This window comes from Tasmannia lanceolata, unplaced genomic scaffold, assembly GCF_043159265.1.
Source record: "Tasmannia lanceolata isolate RefF3 unplaced genomic scaffold, GAP_Taslan_0.1 ptg000019l, whole genome shotgun sequence".
Taxonomy (NCBI): domain Eukaryota; kingdom Viridiplantae; phylum Streptophyta; class Magnoliopsida; order Canellales; family Winteraceae; genus Tasmannia; species Tasmannia lanceolata.
In genome coordinates, this window is record NW_027518696.1 from 23,107,080 (window position 1) to 23,122,874 (window position 15,795).

At 38.1% G+C, this 15,795-nt stretch overlaps 1 protein-coding gene across 1 annotated transcript in view; it reads left to right on the forward strand.

Annotated features, from left to right (window-relative positions):
- The first annotated feature begins 212 nt into the window (after positions 1-212).
- Positions 213-15,795, forward strand: part of LOC143852422 (uncharacterized) — a 35,941-nt gene continuing 20,358 nt past the window's right edge. The window contains exon 1 of the mRNA XM_077361803.1: positions 213-240. The gene's annotated coding sequence lies outside the window, so the exon portion shown is untranslated. The remainder of the gene's footprint in view (positions 241-15,795) is intronic.

Consider the following 15,795-nt stretch of genomic DNA (forward strand, 5'->3'; position numbering starts at 1 on the left):
TATCCCATTCTCCTATAAATACCCTCTCATCCCACCATCCAAGAGGAGAAGAAAAAGAACCCCTCTCTTAGAAAATTCATCCCTCTCCCTCATCTCTTCAAGGGTTCGGCCATCCTTGCCGGATCGGGTGATTTTATACGTTGGGTGATATATATCAAAAGCAGTCATTATCAAGCAAGGAATCATCTTCAAGGAATTAACATCAAAGAAAAATCAAACACAAAGTGGGTTTCCAAAGAGGTAGGCATTTATTTCAATTCTATGTAGGGTCTGTTTTCATGCATATCTTTTACTTTAAAAGAAAAACCATGTTAGGAAGCATGTAGGGTCCGTTTTCCCCCTGGTTAGCCTCTGGTTAGACCCTGGTTGCACCCAGGTTCGCTGCTGGTTGCACCCAGGTTCGATGCTGGTTGCACCCTGGTTCCCTACTGATTCGCACCCTGGTTCCCTTGCTGGTTTCACCCTGGTTCCCTACTGGTTGCACCCTGGTTCCCTGCTGGTTGCACCCTGGTTCCCTACTGGTTCGCACCCTGGTTCGATATTGGTTCGCACCCTGGTTCCCTGCTGGTTCGCACTCTGGTTAGACCCTGGTTGCACCCAGGTTCGCTGCTGGTTGCACCCAGGTTCCCTCCTGGTTGCACCCTGGTTCCCCTGCTGGTTCGCACCCTGGTTCCCTGCTGGTTCGCACCCAGGTTCGCTGCTGGTTGCACCCAGGTTCCCTGCTGGTTGCACCCTGGTTCCCCTGCTGGTTCGCACCCTGGTTCCCTGCTGGTTCGCACCCTGGTGCACCCTGGTCCGCACCCTGGTTTGTACCCTGCTTCCTCCTAGTTAGACCATGGCTAGTCTCGGGTTTGCTCCTAACTTAGACCCGACTCACTTGACCCTAACCATTAACCCAATCCAACCAAGTAATATCCCAACACAATCCGAGTCGCATGTCTGAATCCATTTGGCCGAATCTCATAAGCCCGCCCACTTTGAATTCCGAAAATTCAAACCCTTGATGATTCCTATATGCTCAATTCTTTGATGCAAATTCCCAATTCCAAAATCCCATTGCTAGATCAATGTTTCTGAATCTCAAGTCCAATGCTCAAATGCAAACCCGATTCCAGATACAAATACCAATTCTGTCTTCCAAAATCCAAGCAACCTCGCCAGTGGAACTACGTGTGGCTTGATCCCCATCACGGGGTACGTAGGCAATTTGGCACTCCCAAGTTCAGTCGCACCTTTCTCTATCTTTCCCATTCCCTCACACTATTGATCATCTCGATTCATCTCGTGTCTCTCGGAACCGTTGGATTACGGTTTCCGTCGTAAGGACCCTTAGAGCCCAATTTAGGAACACCGGTGTCGTGTCGTGTCCTAAGTTTTAGGGAGTCTTAGGTTTTAGGGAGTCCTAGAGTTAGGAGTCCAGCCTCATCACGGACGTTTGCTATGTATAGCAACCGTGCCATAGGTCTAGTTACACTAGTCACCCAATCTTTCCCTAGGACAAGCCTAGTAAACTAGGATGTAGGCAAACCTGCATTAGTCTAAGGGACCATTTGCATTTAGATGAGAATCATATAGCATCTTAGATGAAATCCTAAGATAATAAAATCCTCAACTTGAATTAAATAACTTCTCCTAAAACTGTTGAAACAGTCAATCCCGTCTAGGTCGGTGTCCTAGTTGAGTTAGGCATAAGTAGCTTAGCTTAGGTACACCGAACTACGTCGACTCTGATCCCAGTGAGGCTTGGGTACGTAGGCAGCTTGGATGTCTGATGGCATACCACCCGCGAGTCGGCACCACAAACAAATTGTGGTGTTTTGTATATTAATTTTCTTGTAAATGCTTAATCAAATCACTTAGGACTTTCCATGAAATTAGAATTTTAGGAGAACTTTCACTTAGATTGAATCCAGACAAATTAATAAATCAAGATACACATTTAGGATTCACATTGAAATTAGATCATAGGATGCATGTCACTTAGTTCGCACATTAACATAGAGTTGAATGAGCCATTTAAAATAAATTTAAAAGAGTTAGCTTTTGGAATCGAAGACCGATTATCGGGCAAGAATGGTGCATGTGGTGGATAACTCCCCATACCTTCCATTCTTGTAACCAGGTAGCGAGTCTAGATTTCTGGTTAATTACGGGTCCTAGATCCCACATCTAGGTGGCGACTCTGTCAGTCTCTTTCGTGTGGAATTCGGATTGCCTTAGTGATCCCAAGTTCACAGGAAAGATTAATTCAAATCAATAATAAAATGCACACGCCAATCGCGTGGATACGAGAGACCAAGAGAGAGAGCGCGGCGGCTCGCCCCACGCCCCTCTCGCGGGATCAGGGTACCACAACTGGAAAAACCAATTTTCTGCAGGGGCAGTCGACAGGACCCCCCAGTCAATTGGACACCCTGAAATTGGTTTTTAAAATAAACCAGTAGCCTATGGGCAGCCGATTGGTCCCCCAGTCGACTGGAGCGACTAGAACATGTCTTTTATATATTCCATCAGATTCTATTGGCCAGCCGACTGGTCGAGTCCAGCAAACTGCCAACGGTCTGAAATAGAGCCGTTGGGCTCAAACGGCTAGTTGCTTTTTGACAGTTTTGAGTTGTTTCTTGCCCAAATTACCCCCAAATGATCACAAACATATATGGAATATAAATATGATGTTTCTTCACACATTTAACAACTTTTGAAAAGATTGAAAATCTTATCTAAGCTTAAACTTTCAAAATCCATTTAATTCTTCAAAGAGCTTAAACTTGTGAAATTATTTTGAAGATCTCCGTAGGCTTACTTGTAATCTTTCTTTGGAGATTTATTTGAAATCTTTTATTGTATATCAAGCCTACAAGATGCTAAGAGAGTTTCATCATTGTTCTTCTTCAACAAGCATTTGTAAGAGTCTCCGATTCGACCTGTTAAGAAAGGTGAATCTCGACTTTGTAAGAGGGTATCCGATTCGGCCCGTTAAGAAAGGTGAATCTTGACATTGTAAGAGAGTTTTATGATCCGGCCCGTTAAGAAAGGAGGATTGTGATAGTGGAAGCACCAACGAGGTCTTGGCGATTGGTTGTTGGTAGGGGTGTTCATTAGTCGGTTATAACCGAATAACCAAACTGAACCGAATTGGTTTGGTCGGTTCGGTTCGGTTTTTTTTCTTTTCGGTTCAGTTTCGGTTATTTTTTTTTGGAAATTCGGTTATTCGGGTTCGGTTTCGGTTATCTCAAAAAAAATTCGGTTAACCGAATAACCAAAATTATAGATAACAAGCATTATTTTTTCAAAAAAATGTTCTATATGGGCACTCCGTAGGATGATCAAAACCGGCCATTTGATTGATCACAACTTAATTAGGTTGTGCTCAAAAAATCATTTCGATAGGATGATCCTAGCCCTCAGATCCAAACCGAGATTTTGCTTTTTTCCCTTTTTTTCTCCCACTATTCGGTTATAACCGAATAACTAAATTTTTAATCGGTTCGGTTTTTAGAAATTTCGGTTACCAAATTTCGGCCTATTCGGTTCGGTTATTGAAATAAGGGTGGTCCCGAGTACGGCAACTTATGAGGAGGTAAAATTAGGTTACTAACAAGTTTTAGACTTTTGAAAACTTAAACCCAATTTTAGAAGATTAAGAGATCAAAAAGAAATTCAAGCATACAAGTTAAATCCTTAGTGCGTTTGCAAAATAAAGAGCAAGAGATAAGAGAGAATGCACCCGAGATTTAAAGTGGTTCGGTCCTCAAAACGCGAGGCCTACTCCACTCCACCAACAAAAACCCGTTGATGGCTTCACTATGTGATCTTCTTAACTTCGGCGAAGATCGGTGCCGATTATAAAATTCCAACCGCCTTTAACCTTGGTGGCGATCTTCACCACGGAGAGTGGGCTACGCTTCTCCGAACACTCGCCCAAATACAATCTTGAATGAAGAAGGAAAGAACAAAAAAACAATCCCTCACAAGGGTTTACAAAATGTAGAAGATGTACAAATATAGCCTAAAGATCCAAATCCTAATCTTAGAGGATGAGAGGCATAATCAAGTTTGATTCACTCTTTGGATGTTCAAATGAAGTTTAAGAGTGTTAGGATTGATTGTTTGGAAGTTTAGAATGCCCATATATATAGGAAAACCAAAATATGACCGTTCAATGGCATTGTGGTAATTCCAGCAAAATTCCCAACGGCTCAAAATATGACCGTTACAGTGTTCTCGGAGTTCCGAGAATATTTCTCGGAGTTCCGAGAAAAAATCTCGGAGTTCCGGGAATTCAAACAGAAGATGAAAAAATGTCTACTGGACCATTTCTCGGAGTTCCGAGAATAATTCTCGGAGTTCCGAGAATTCTCGGAGTTCCGAGAAGCCTATGTCTGAGCAGATTTTCATTTCTGTTTTTGGGCTTCCAACTTAACACCAAGATGGGATTGCTATGAGGGTTTCAAGGTGTTGGAACTCCACAAATACAATCACTTATATTTTTAGGGTGTGTGTTTATTTACTTAATTATGCCTTTCAAAATCCTAAACTAGGATTGGATCTAAATACAATCTAATATAACTTGATCTTCAATGGACTCTTCAAGTCTTCATTTATCTTGGACTTCGATGTCTTTGGCCTTCCGAATGTGGTCCAATGAGTGCTTCTTGGCCTCAATCCAAGCAATGTTGTCTTAGTACCAATGTGATCTACAACTTGGACAATCAAACACATTAGTGATCATAAATCACTTGTGTATTGGAATCATCAAAATAAGATGGGAATGCCAAGGTGGAAACCATTGGGCTTATAATCTCCCCCTTTTTAATGATGACAAGTACAAGAGATTTTCCAATAAAAGCATACATATTTTCCTTACACTAGAATTCTCTCCCCCTTTGGCATCAATAAAAAAGATTGGGGTAAAAGAGAAACCAAGGGATGAAATATTCAATTTAAAGCTCCCCCTTTTTCAAGAAAAAAGACAAACCTAGAACTCCCCCTATTTAGAATTTTTATTCAACATAAGAGGGGATATTTAATTAACTTTGAAAAAGATATTCAATTTTAAGCATTAGCCCCTAATCTAAGCATATATGATGAAAATCATATGGGGGCTTTGGGAACCCAAGATTTCTTGGTTCCACCATAATCCCTAATCTTAGATGCACATTGGAATTGGTAATGACTATTTATTCCACAAAAATGGCATCTAACATGAGGGTAAGACAAGCTAGTCCTATCATAAAATGCATGATTAGGTCTTTGACTAGCTTTCTTTAAGATTATGTCAATAATTTTATCACCATTTAGAAAACCATGAAGACATAATCTTAACCGTTCATTTTTATTATGAAGATGGGTTAATTGCTTTAAAGAATTATTAAATTCATCTTCATAAGATTTGGAAGAGCTTGCCATATTTTGGAGTTTTGCAATTTGGCAAGATTTCTCATCCAAACAACCCTTAAGGGTTTCAATCTCAAGTTTAAAATTTTCAAGTTGTATTTGAGATTTGGAAGAAAATTCATTTTTCAAAAAATTAAGTTCATTTTCTAATTTTGAAATGGATTTCTTTTGAACTTTATTTTTAGAAATTTGAGAGTGCAATGTTGAGCATAATTCATCATATGATATTTTTTCACTATCACTACTAGATGAATAACATGAAGGGTTAGAGTTTACCTCGTCTTCATGGGTGAGTGCCATGAAGCAAAGATCGTCTTTCTTTTCTTCCCCTTCGCTTGAACTCTTTCCCGAGGTGCTAGTAGCATCCCATCCGGCGGCAAGAGCTTTATGTTTCTTCCATTCCTTCTTTCCCTTGTATTTTGAGGAAGATGACTTGAGAAGTGGACAATCCGGTCTTTTGTGTCCGGCCTTCTTGCAATTATAGCACCTTATTCCTCCTTCTACTTCACTTTCTTCTCTCTTCTTCGTTTTATCCTTTTTATGTTTCTTTCTCCATAAGCTTTTAAATTTCCTTAAAGCTTCTTCTTCATCGCTATCCGCCTCGCTAGAGGATGATGAGTTTGCTTTGAAGGCTTTTAGAGCTAGAGAACGACTCTCTTTCTCTTTCTCTTTCGGCTTCTTCTCCTCTTGTCGGCTAGTGAGGAGCATCTCATGGGTGATGCGAGATCCTACAAGCTCCTCCATGGTTAGCGTCTTGAGATTCTTTGATTCTTGTATGGCGGTTATCTTTGGATCCCAATATGGAGGAAGAGACCTAAGCAACTTACTCACAAGCTCATCAGTAGGATAAGATTTACCAAGATTTGCTAATTCATTAAATTTTTTAGAAAAACGGGTATACATTTCGGAAATGCTTTCGTTTTGATCCATTCTAAACATTTCATATTTGCTCTTTAACAAATTTATTTTGGAATCCTTAACTTGAGAAGTTCCCTCATGGGTAACGGCAAGTGTATCCCAAATAATCTTGGCGGAATCAAAAAGAGCAACTCGATTAAACTCCTCCGTAGATAAGGCGCAAAACAAAGAATTTATAGCTTTGTAATTTAAATTTGCATGCCTTTTTTCTACCGTATTCCATTCTTCAAATGGTGTGGAAGGCAAAATGTATCCATTTTCAACAATATGCCAAAGTTCCACATCTATCGAAAGAAGATAGATGCGCATCCTTGTCTTCCAATGTCCATAGTTGGACCCATTAAAGAAGGGAGGTCTAGTTGTGGAATGGCCCTCCGGAAGTCCGGTTCCATTTCTATCCGCCATTTCACAATTAGAAAGTTGCCAAAGATCTTATGATCTTTCCCTTGTTAAATTTTTTTTTCAAAGATTTATAGAAAAGAAAATCTTTCAAGAGCCTTAGCTCTGATACCTAGTGAAATTCCAAGGGTGGTCCCGAGTACGGCAACTTATGAGGAGGTAAAATTAGGTTACTAACAAGTTTTAGACTTTTGAAAACTTAAACCCAATTTTAGAAGATTAAGAGATCAAAAAGAAATTCAAGCATACAAGTTAAATCCTTAGTGCATTTGCAAAATAAAGAGCAAGAGATAAGAGAGAATGCACCAGAGATTTAAAGTGGTTCGGTCCTCAAAACGCGAGGCCTACTCCACTCCACCAACAAAAACCCGTTGATGGCTTCACTATGTGATCTTCTTAACTTCGGCGAAGATCGGTGCCGATTACAAAATTCCAACCGCCTTTAACCTTGGTGGCGATCTTCACCACGGAGAGTGGGCTACGCTTCTCCGAACACTCGCTGTAGACACCCCATTTTGACCGTGCCCTAAACTGTCCAATTTTGTGCGATAATTATGGTTTTCAAAGGCTGTTTGGATTTTTGCGTTAAAAAACACTTTGGAAACACTTTGAAAATACTTGCAATCTTGTTTTTAAGATGATCTCCATTTGACCTACTCTTGAATAGTCCTCTTGAGTCCGGTGGTTGAATGAGCATGCTTATCCTTCCTTGTACATGCTTGTTCTTTGGTCTTTAATTTGACTTAGCTGTTAATGACTCCATCTTGATGTTGATTGCTCTTCTCTAAGGTTCAACTTGATTTGTCTTTGTCCTTCTTGGTTGACGGATCTTCACTATGCCTTTGATCACCATGTTCTACCTTGTTGTCGATCTTGGTAATCTAAGTTTCCTGTATGAGCTTATCATGGTAAAATCATTAGTACCAACCTACTTCGATCAATGTGGGTTTGTTGTCATCAAAACAATGAGTATGGCCACACATGGGAACCCTTGGGCTAACACTAATCTTACACCTAGATTTGTGATGTCCTAATCTACTACAATATGAACAAGAATAAACATTGGTAGATAAGGAACAACTAGAACCATGAGAATACATATGATGACAAACATATTTGTCATTTTCTTCTTGTATTCTTTGGTTCTTTTTAGAGAGTTATTCTTTTACTAATTTTATCTCATTTAATTAATCTTCAAGGCAATTTATCTTATGAGATGAATTAGTTTTTAATTTTTCTTCATTTTCACAAACAAGTTTATATTTTTCATTTAAATTCTTATTTGTGATTTCAAGTCTTTCTTTTTCTTTCTCAAAAGCATTACATCTTTCAATTAAGTCATCATTTTTATTTATCAAGATTTTGCTCAATTGACTTAATTTTTCATTCCTTTTAAAACTTTCATCAATTTCCATTTTTAATCATTCAATTTGATTCTTGAAATAAGAAATTGAAGTTTCAACATTTTCTTTATTCGTAGAAGATTTTTGAGTCTCTTTTTGTTCAAGAATTTTAACGTTTGAAAAGAGACAACTATTTTTCTCAAAAATATTTTCAAGTGTGGTCCAAATGTCTTTTGGCTTTAAACATGTTAAAATTTTCTCAAAGATGCTTGGGGTTAAACTACAACACAATAAAATCATTGCTTTTGAGTTCAAGGAAAATAATTTTAAATCATTTTACTACATTTTCTTGAAATAGAAAATCCCCTTTCAATGACATCTAACATGTCATAATCTATGGATTTGATATAGGCAAAATTTTTTACTTTCAAAGCTCCAAAATTCGTTCCATCAAAAAATTGAGGAATTAGAGCGGATTGGCCTAACTCGAAATCCATTTGGATTGTCACGGATATTTCACTTGTAGATTTTTAAATTTGAAAATCTCTTTAAGAGCCTTAGCTCTGATACTAAATGAAATGCGGGTATGACAACCCAAGAAGGGGCGTGAATTGGTTAATTAAAAATTTTGGGCTTAATTAAATGGATTATTAAAGTTAATTTACTAATTAAGCACTTATTAATCTAACTCTTGTTCAAATATTCAAGATAATGAAAAAGTTAATTTACTAGTTAAGCACTTATTAATCTAACTCTTGTTCAAATATTCAAGGTAATAAAATTTTGGGTTTAGATATTACTTTAATCCTATTTGCCCTAACCCTTATTTTAATAAAACATAAATACAAGAAAGGGTAGAATTTACCAATCACCACAAAGTGCAAAGAGAAGGAGGAGAGAAAGCATCCACAAGGCACAAGATTTATAGTGGTTCGGTCTATCATAAGACCTACTCCACTCTTCCAAGTTTACCTCCTTGGGGCACTCCACTAAAACAATGAGATTCTTCAAAGGACGAATCTCGAAACCGTACACCCGACTCCTCCGATCTTCAAAGGGAACAAACCCTTTTTCCACAAAGTCTTGGCAAGGGGACACACCCTCTTACAATGTCTTCTCCTTTCTTAACGGGCCGAAGAGTAGACCCTCACAACGTCTTCACCTTTGTTACTGGGCCGAAGAGAAGATTCTCAAATACAAATGAAGAAAATAAAAGAAAACTCTTTTGCCTCTTAGATAGGCAGATTACAAACTTTGATAGCTCACCAACACTCCAAGGAAAGATAGAATGTAAAGCTTATGGAGTTCCTCTTGATAAAATATGCAAATGCAAGATCAAAGAGGTTTAGCTTTTGATAGAAGGTTTTAGCTTAAGTAAAATGAGTTTTTATCTTTCTCAAATGTTCAAAAGCTTATTTAGATAGGTTTTAATCATGTATATATAGTGTATTTGAAAATATGACCGTTTGGGGGTAAAACCATAAAAAAACTGGGTTGAAAAAATCAACCTGCGAAAGCCCCAACGGCTAGTTTACCCTACCATCGCGGTCGACCGACCGACCCCATGGCGGTTACCTGGTGAGGGCTACCTGTTCGCTCAAAATTTAAGCTCAAAAACCTATCCGCGGTTGACCGACCCACGGCGGTTGATTGAAATATTAAATAACCGCAAGTGCACGGATCGTGTAAATACGGGTCGAACTCAAGGAAGAGAAATCTAGTTGTCAATCCTATTCTTGTACCGATTAGAATACTAGCTATGATATACTGTTGCCTGGCAAAATCTCAGGATTTCCGTGGACTTAGACCTCGGAGCCAACACTATATATATAAGCGTGTATTCTATTCAATCTAAGAATCAAATTCAACTACGATCTTTTTGATTTAAAATCCTAATTTAGGCAAAGTGTACCAAATTTTAATGATCTCTATTAACTACTTATCCAATTTAATTAGAAAACTAAATTCTAAGGGCTTAAGTAAATTGGAAAATTGCAAAAGTAATTTGGAATAGTGTAAAAACCTTAATTCAATATAAAAGATTACTTAGGGTTAGAATCCACCATGGGTTTGGAATTATATTATTAATCAAACCAATTTCTGTATTGGATAGTGTATTTGATAAATTTAGTCTATGGGGAATAAGATCTATTGATGTCATTGCCCATGAGTGTTTTATCAAATATACTACTCAATTTAAAGATATTATATAAGAAATTATATTTATTTATCGGCAATCACTTATACGACTGGGGAAAGCCAGTGGCATACGTGATTGGGATCCAACAAATACAAATCCTTACATAAGTTGTTATATAAGCCAATGGTTTTAATTACTTCTCATTCTCCTTCCCCATGGCTTCATCTAAACCCTAAGTATAGTGGGTTTAGCTACTCATGGAGAAGGCTAAAGAAACAAAAATAAAGGGGATAGAGAAGGGAAGAAGTGCCATATAAGAACTTTAAAAAGAAAAATAACACAAGTACTCTCTTTAATATTAAACTTCAAAACAAAAGTACATCGAATTATAACTTGGAATTGAACTTGAAAATAAAGAACACAAGTAAAGTAAACTTAGTCTTTTTCTCCTCCGAACAATGGTTGAATCCTTGATCGCCCTCCTTCAAGCCTTGGTATTGCCTTGGACTAGGATCTCGGACGGTTGGATCGTTCCTTGATTGAGAGAAAGAAAAGAAAAAGAGCAAGAAAAAAATAAGAGAGAGTAGAACATGGGAGAGAGTTGTAGAGAGGACCGAGAGAGAGGAGGAGAGCAAGAGGGATGTAGAGAGAATGGAGAGAGATAGCCGAATTCCACTATGGGAGAAAAAAAATGCCAAAGAAAGTCTTACGAGAATAATCCAGACCTTTTTGTCATCCTTTTATTGCAATATATAGAGGAAATCTCCTTCTATTTTCAGCTCCAAAGAGGTTCACAATCTTGGCATGTGGGTAAAGTTTTTTTGGAAACCCCAACTATCCTTGGCAATTTCAGCAACTTCAACATTTGTTGGTAATTTTAACAACTACTTCTTTTCTTCTTTACCATTTCACCAACTTTATACCTTGCTTTTGTAATTTTCTCTCTTCTTTTTGACTTTTCAACGTGGGAATGAGTGAGCTTTTTGAGCAACTTTCTTCTTCACTTTGGTGGTGGGTCCCACTTTTATTGTATAATGTATACAATACAAGCTTTTGAAAAATAATATTTTCTAACCCCAAAGTCGTGGGCTACTGTGAATCAAATAACTTTTCATGAATTTGCACCACCATGTGGGTCCCATGCGCACTATAATAGCCACACTTCAACTTGGAAACTACCGTTTTGAACCAAAAGACGTGGGAGAGCTGCTATGTTTGGAACTTTAAGGTGGGTCCCACAGCTTGCATGCATGCATATAGAAAATACTATTCTTGCTTCATCCCAAAACGTCCAAAACGTGGCTACTAAAAAATTAAATAAAGTAACATGCTGTACCTATTTGGAAAGTTGCCACCATTCACATGCACAATAACACGTGGGTCCCACTTTTAGAATTTAGAAACTGCTATTGTTGGGCCACAACCGTGAGAACCAAAGTGGCAATTTTGGCAAGATGTAAAAATCAGTGAATAGGCAAGAGGTCGGTGGATTGTGGTTTTGGATGTGAGAAATGAATGGGTGAGATCATATGGGCTGCACTTTTGATCACTATAGACACCCAGTGTGAGTGTATCAACGTCAAAAAGGGAATGGAGTGATAGTTACGCACCCTTTTGATCACACTAGAATAGTGGGCCCACACCACTTTCTTAACGTATGAGAGAGAAAGAATCACACAGCATCTTGCATGGCTTTTTGCATGGCTGTAAATCACTACCACGTGCAAGACAATTCCAAATTTGATAGATGCCATTGATAGATGGCCAATTAATCTCACCCTTATGGAAAGTTTTTAGACGGGCAATCCACTTCTTAAGATAATCCAAACCATCCATTTTATGGAATACAAAACAAATGGTCGTGCCTCTTATTCCAGTCCCACAAGTTGATCCAAACCGTTCACTTAATGGGCAACTGCAAAATAAATGGGCCGTGCCGTCAAATCATTTTTATAGAGCAATCCGAACCGTTGAATTGACTAGCCACGACATAATCGGCCATGCTCCTCAACTCATTGCCAAAGGATGATTCGAACTGTCCGAATGGAAGGTACAAAGATGGCATCCCAAATTATCATTCCCATAGGCTGACGTTAGCTCTTCAAGCTACATATGGTGGGGCCTACACTAGGCTTGGTTGATTCCCATTCCAATTCAGCAATTTCTTTCCATTCAACAACTGATTCCAGCACAATTCCAGCAGCTTTTCAGTAACCTGATTCCATTTCAGGAACCTGATTCCAGCAGCATTGAATTCATATAGATCCTTGAATTCTCTTTGCAATTCCATCTCTTAGCCCTATTTTCTATGAAAATCCAGAAAACAACCTGAAACACCAAAAACACACAAAATACCTTAGTAGCACCGATTTAAATGAGATAAATGCGTGCTTTTCCTACCTATAATTCACACATAAAAGTGCTCATCAGATTCCCCCATACTTAAGCTTTGCTTGTCCTCAAGCAAACAAGAAGAAAATAAAGAAAAATAGGAACAAAATAAAATCCTAACTCACTTTCGTAGGAATCACGATTGCACTTAGCAGGTGCAATAAGCCTTTAAACCCCTAGGTTACCCTAGTGGACGAGTTTTGTCTCGTGAGTGTTTGCAGTGAATATACACACAAAATTCTAAAAATAAACTTTTCTTTCCAAATCTCCCTATAGAATAAAGCTAAAAATTTCTAATCCTTTTTATTTGTTTGATAAATTACTCAAAAATAGAAGAACAAGAATACCTATATACTTAAACTTTGCATCCTATCCCAAGTCGGAAAAATTTGAAAAAATATTTTAATCAAGGAATCCTCTTTTGAATTTGTCCTACTTTGCTCCCTTAAACTTGCCTCTGATGTAATCGTACCATAAAAGAAATTTGATTCGGAAACTTCGTAGAAAACTTACAAATTTATATGGTCCACCATACTTTCAACTTTTCCCATAGTTTCTAAGAATAGAACTCATTTTTTTTTTGGTAATCCTCTACTGCTTTTGGCGTGAATGACATGCAGGGCATGCACCAGACACCCAGGCTACTAAGCAGTGTCCGACTAATCTTTGATTTGCATATGTCATAGACATTGATGCATATGAGTCCAAACTTTACCTTTGATTACGTGCAATGCTTTGATTTATTAAGCTTTCTAATTGACCCATGTATGTAGTTTTCAGTCAGTTGCTCTCAAGCCAGTTGGCTTTAAGGAACTAGGCATAAAAACCCTTCAGACTTAATAGCTCATGTCAAAAAGGCTACAAATCAAAACTATAATCAAGAAGCAAACTTTCTAAAAATCATTCTTTCTTTCTTTTGTTTCAACCTTTCTTTCCTTTTTATCCATACCATATAAAAAGCAAGTTTCTATTTCTATTTCTTATTCAAATCCTTTTAAAAGAAAGATTCCAAAAGAAAACAAAACTAAGAAAGGAAAGTATTCTTTCTAATTTTTTAAATTCCAAAATTAAAATATCCACAAACTTTCTTTCTTAAAATAGGAAAACAACTTTCTTTTTAAGAATACCATGTTCTTTCTAATTTGCGAAAAATTACCAAAAATAAAAAGAAAGGAAATTTTCTAACTTTAACTATAGAAAAGATTAGAAAAGAAAGTTTCTAAAAGCTACCCCCCCATACTTGAATCATGCAGTGTCCTCAATGCATGCAAAAATAGAAACAAGGACAATAAAGAGAAGAGAGGGGCGTACCTTTTTCTTTTAAGAGAGATTTGAATAAAGAGGCTCATGAAGATCCATGACCTCTTCTAAATTAGATCTTGGTAACTCAACAAAGGACTTCAATCTGAGTAAATGAAACTTGTCCTTCCAAGTAGAGTCCTTATTTTCTTTTAAAAAATTAATTAACTCTTCTTCTTGGGTCGAGTTTAAGTCCATTTTGATTGTCACAGGAGATGTGCAAGTCTTACCCAAATATGCTTTTCTTAAATTTGAATGCAAAGGCGGCAAATTTAACTGTGGGGCCTTTTTGGGTGGAGGCTTGGGAAGGGGCGGAGATAGGGATGCTCCAAATTCTATTTGTTGGATGCTAAGGTCATCAGAAAAGGAGTCCCCTATATCTCTTGCATTCTCCAAGCCTTCTTCATCCAGAGCTTCTTCAAATCCTGCATTCAAAATATTTTCACAATTAGTCTCAGGAGAGGAGTGCAACATATTAATTTCTTCTTGTAAATTAGGTTGCTTACCTAATCTAAAAACATTAAAGTCCATGGAAGCATTCCCAAAAGTTAATTTCATTAAACCATTTCTACAATCAATTAAGGCGTTGCTCGTAGCAAGGAAAGGCCTACCAAGAATTATAGGAATTTGATCCTTGATATTAGCAACGGGCTCAGTTTCTAGCACAATGAAATCTACAGGAAATAAGAACTCTCCTACTTTAACTAGGACATCCTCAACCATCCCTTTCGGTTTCTTCATTGATCTATCCGCCAACTGAAGAGTGACGGTGGTGGGTTTGAGTTCTCCTAATCCTAATTGTTTAAAAACAGAAAGAGGTAATAAATTCACACTGGCCCCTAAATCTAAAAGAGCATGATTAATATGAGTATTTCCAATAGTGCATGCAATGGTAGGACATCCCGGGTCCTTGTACTTAGCCACCATCTGTTGAGACAAGATGGAACTAATGTTTGCAGCCAAGAATGCCTTCTTGGGTACATTAGACTTGCGCTTTTGTGTGCACAAGTCTTTTAAAACTTTGGCATAAGTCGGGACTTCGGAAATCGCATCTAACAATGGAATATTAATTTGCACTTGTTTAAACATATTTAAAATTTTCTCCTTAGCAGCCACATTTTTATTATTAGCAAGTCTCCTTGGAAAAGGAGCTTTAGGCACATACTCTTTTTCAGGTGGAGAAACTGCCTGCTCTGTACTTACCTGTTCGGGCTCTTCTTCTGAACCAATGGAGGATGACTCTTTACTTACCTTAATTGGAGATTCTTGAGCATCTTTAGAAGGTTCGGATCTGCCCTCCTCCCTTTGATATTCTCTGCCACTCCTTAAAGCAAATACAGCGTTACAGTGATCGGAGGGCTCCTGCTGCGGCAAGTTTGGTTGCATGGGATTCAACTGATTTATCTGTGGTTGTTGATTCCCATTTATGGCCACATTCCTTGGATTAGGAATTGGTTGACTTGGCATCTTCCCCTTTTCCCTTTCATGCAAGGCCATGGCAAGTTGGGAGATTTGCTTCTCCATATTGTGTTGGCTTGTCATGAAAGTGCTAGTGAGAAGTTCTATGCTCTTTTCTAAGGAAGTTATGCGTGCCAACTCCCCTTGTTTTGAAAAACCCGATGGTTGCTGATTTGAAACATTATTTAAAATTGGGTTTTGAAAAGGTGGAGGTGTGGTTAGGGGTGGTCGAACATTCATAGAAGGGAAGGTGGGCCTAGGTTGGCCAAATTGGCCTTGACCTTGGAAATTTGATGGCCCTCCTTGATAATTCCCTTGATTCCAAGAAAAGTTGGGATGATTCCTCCATCCCGGATTATATGTGCTACTATATGGATTATTTAAAACCATGGCACTTGCATTTTCATTAGAATTACCAAATTTAGCAAGAGTTGGGCACTCTTCCATGAC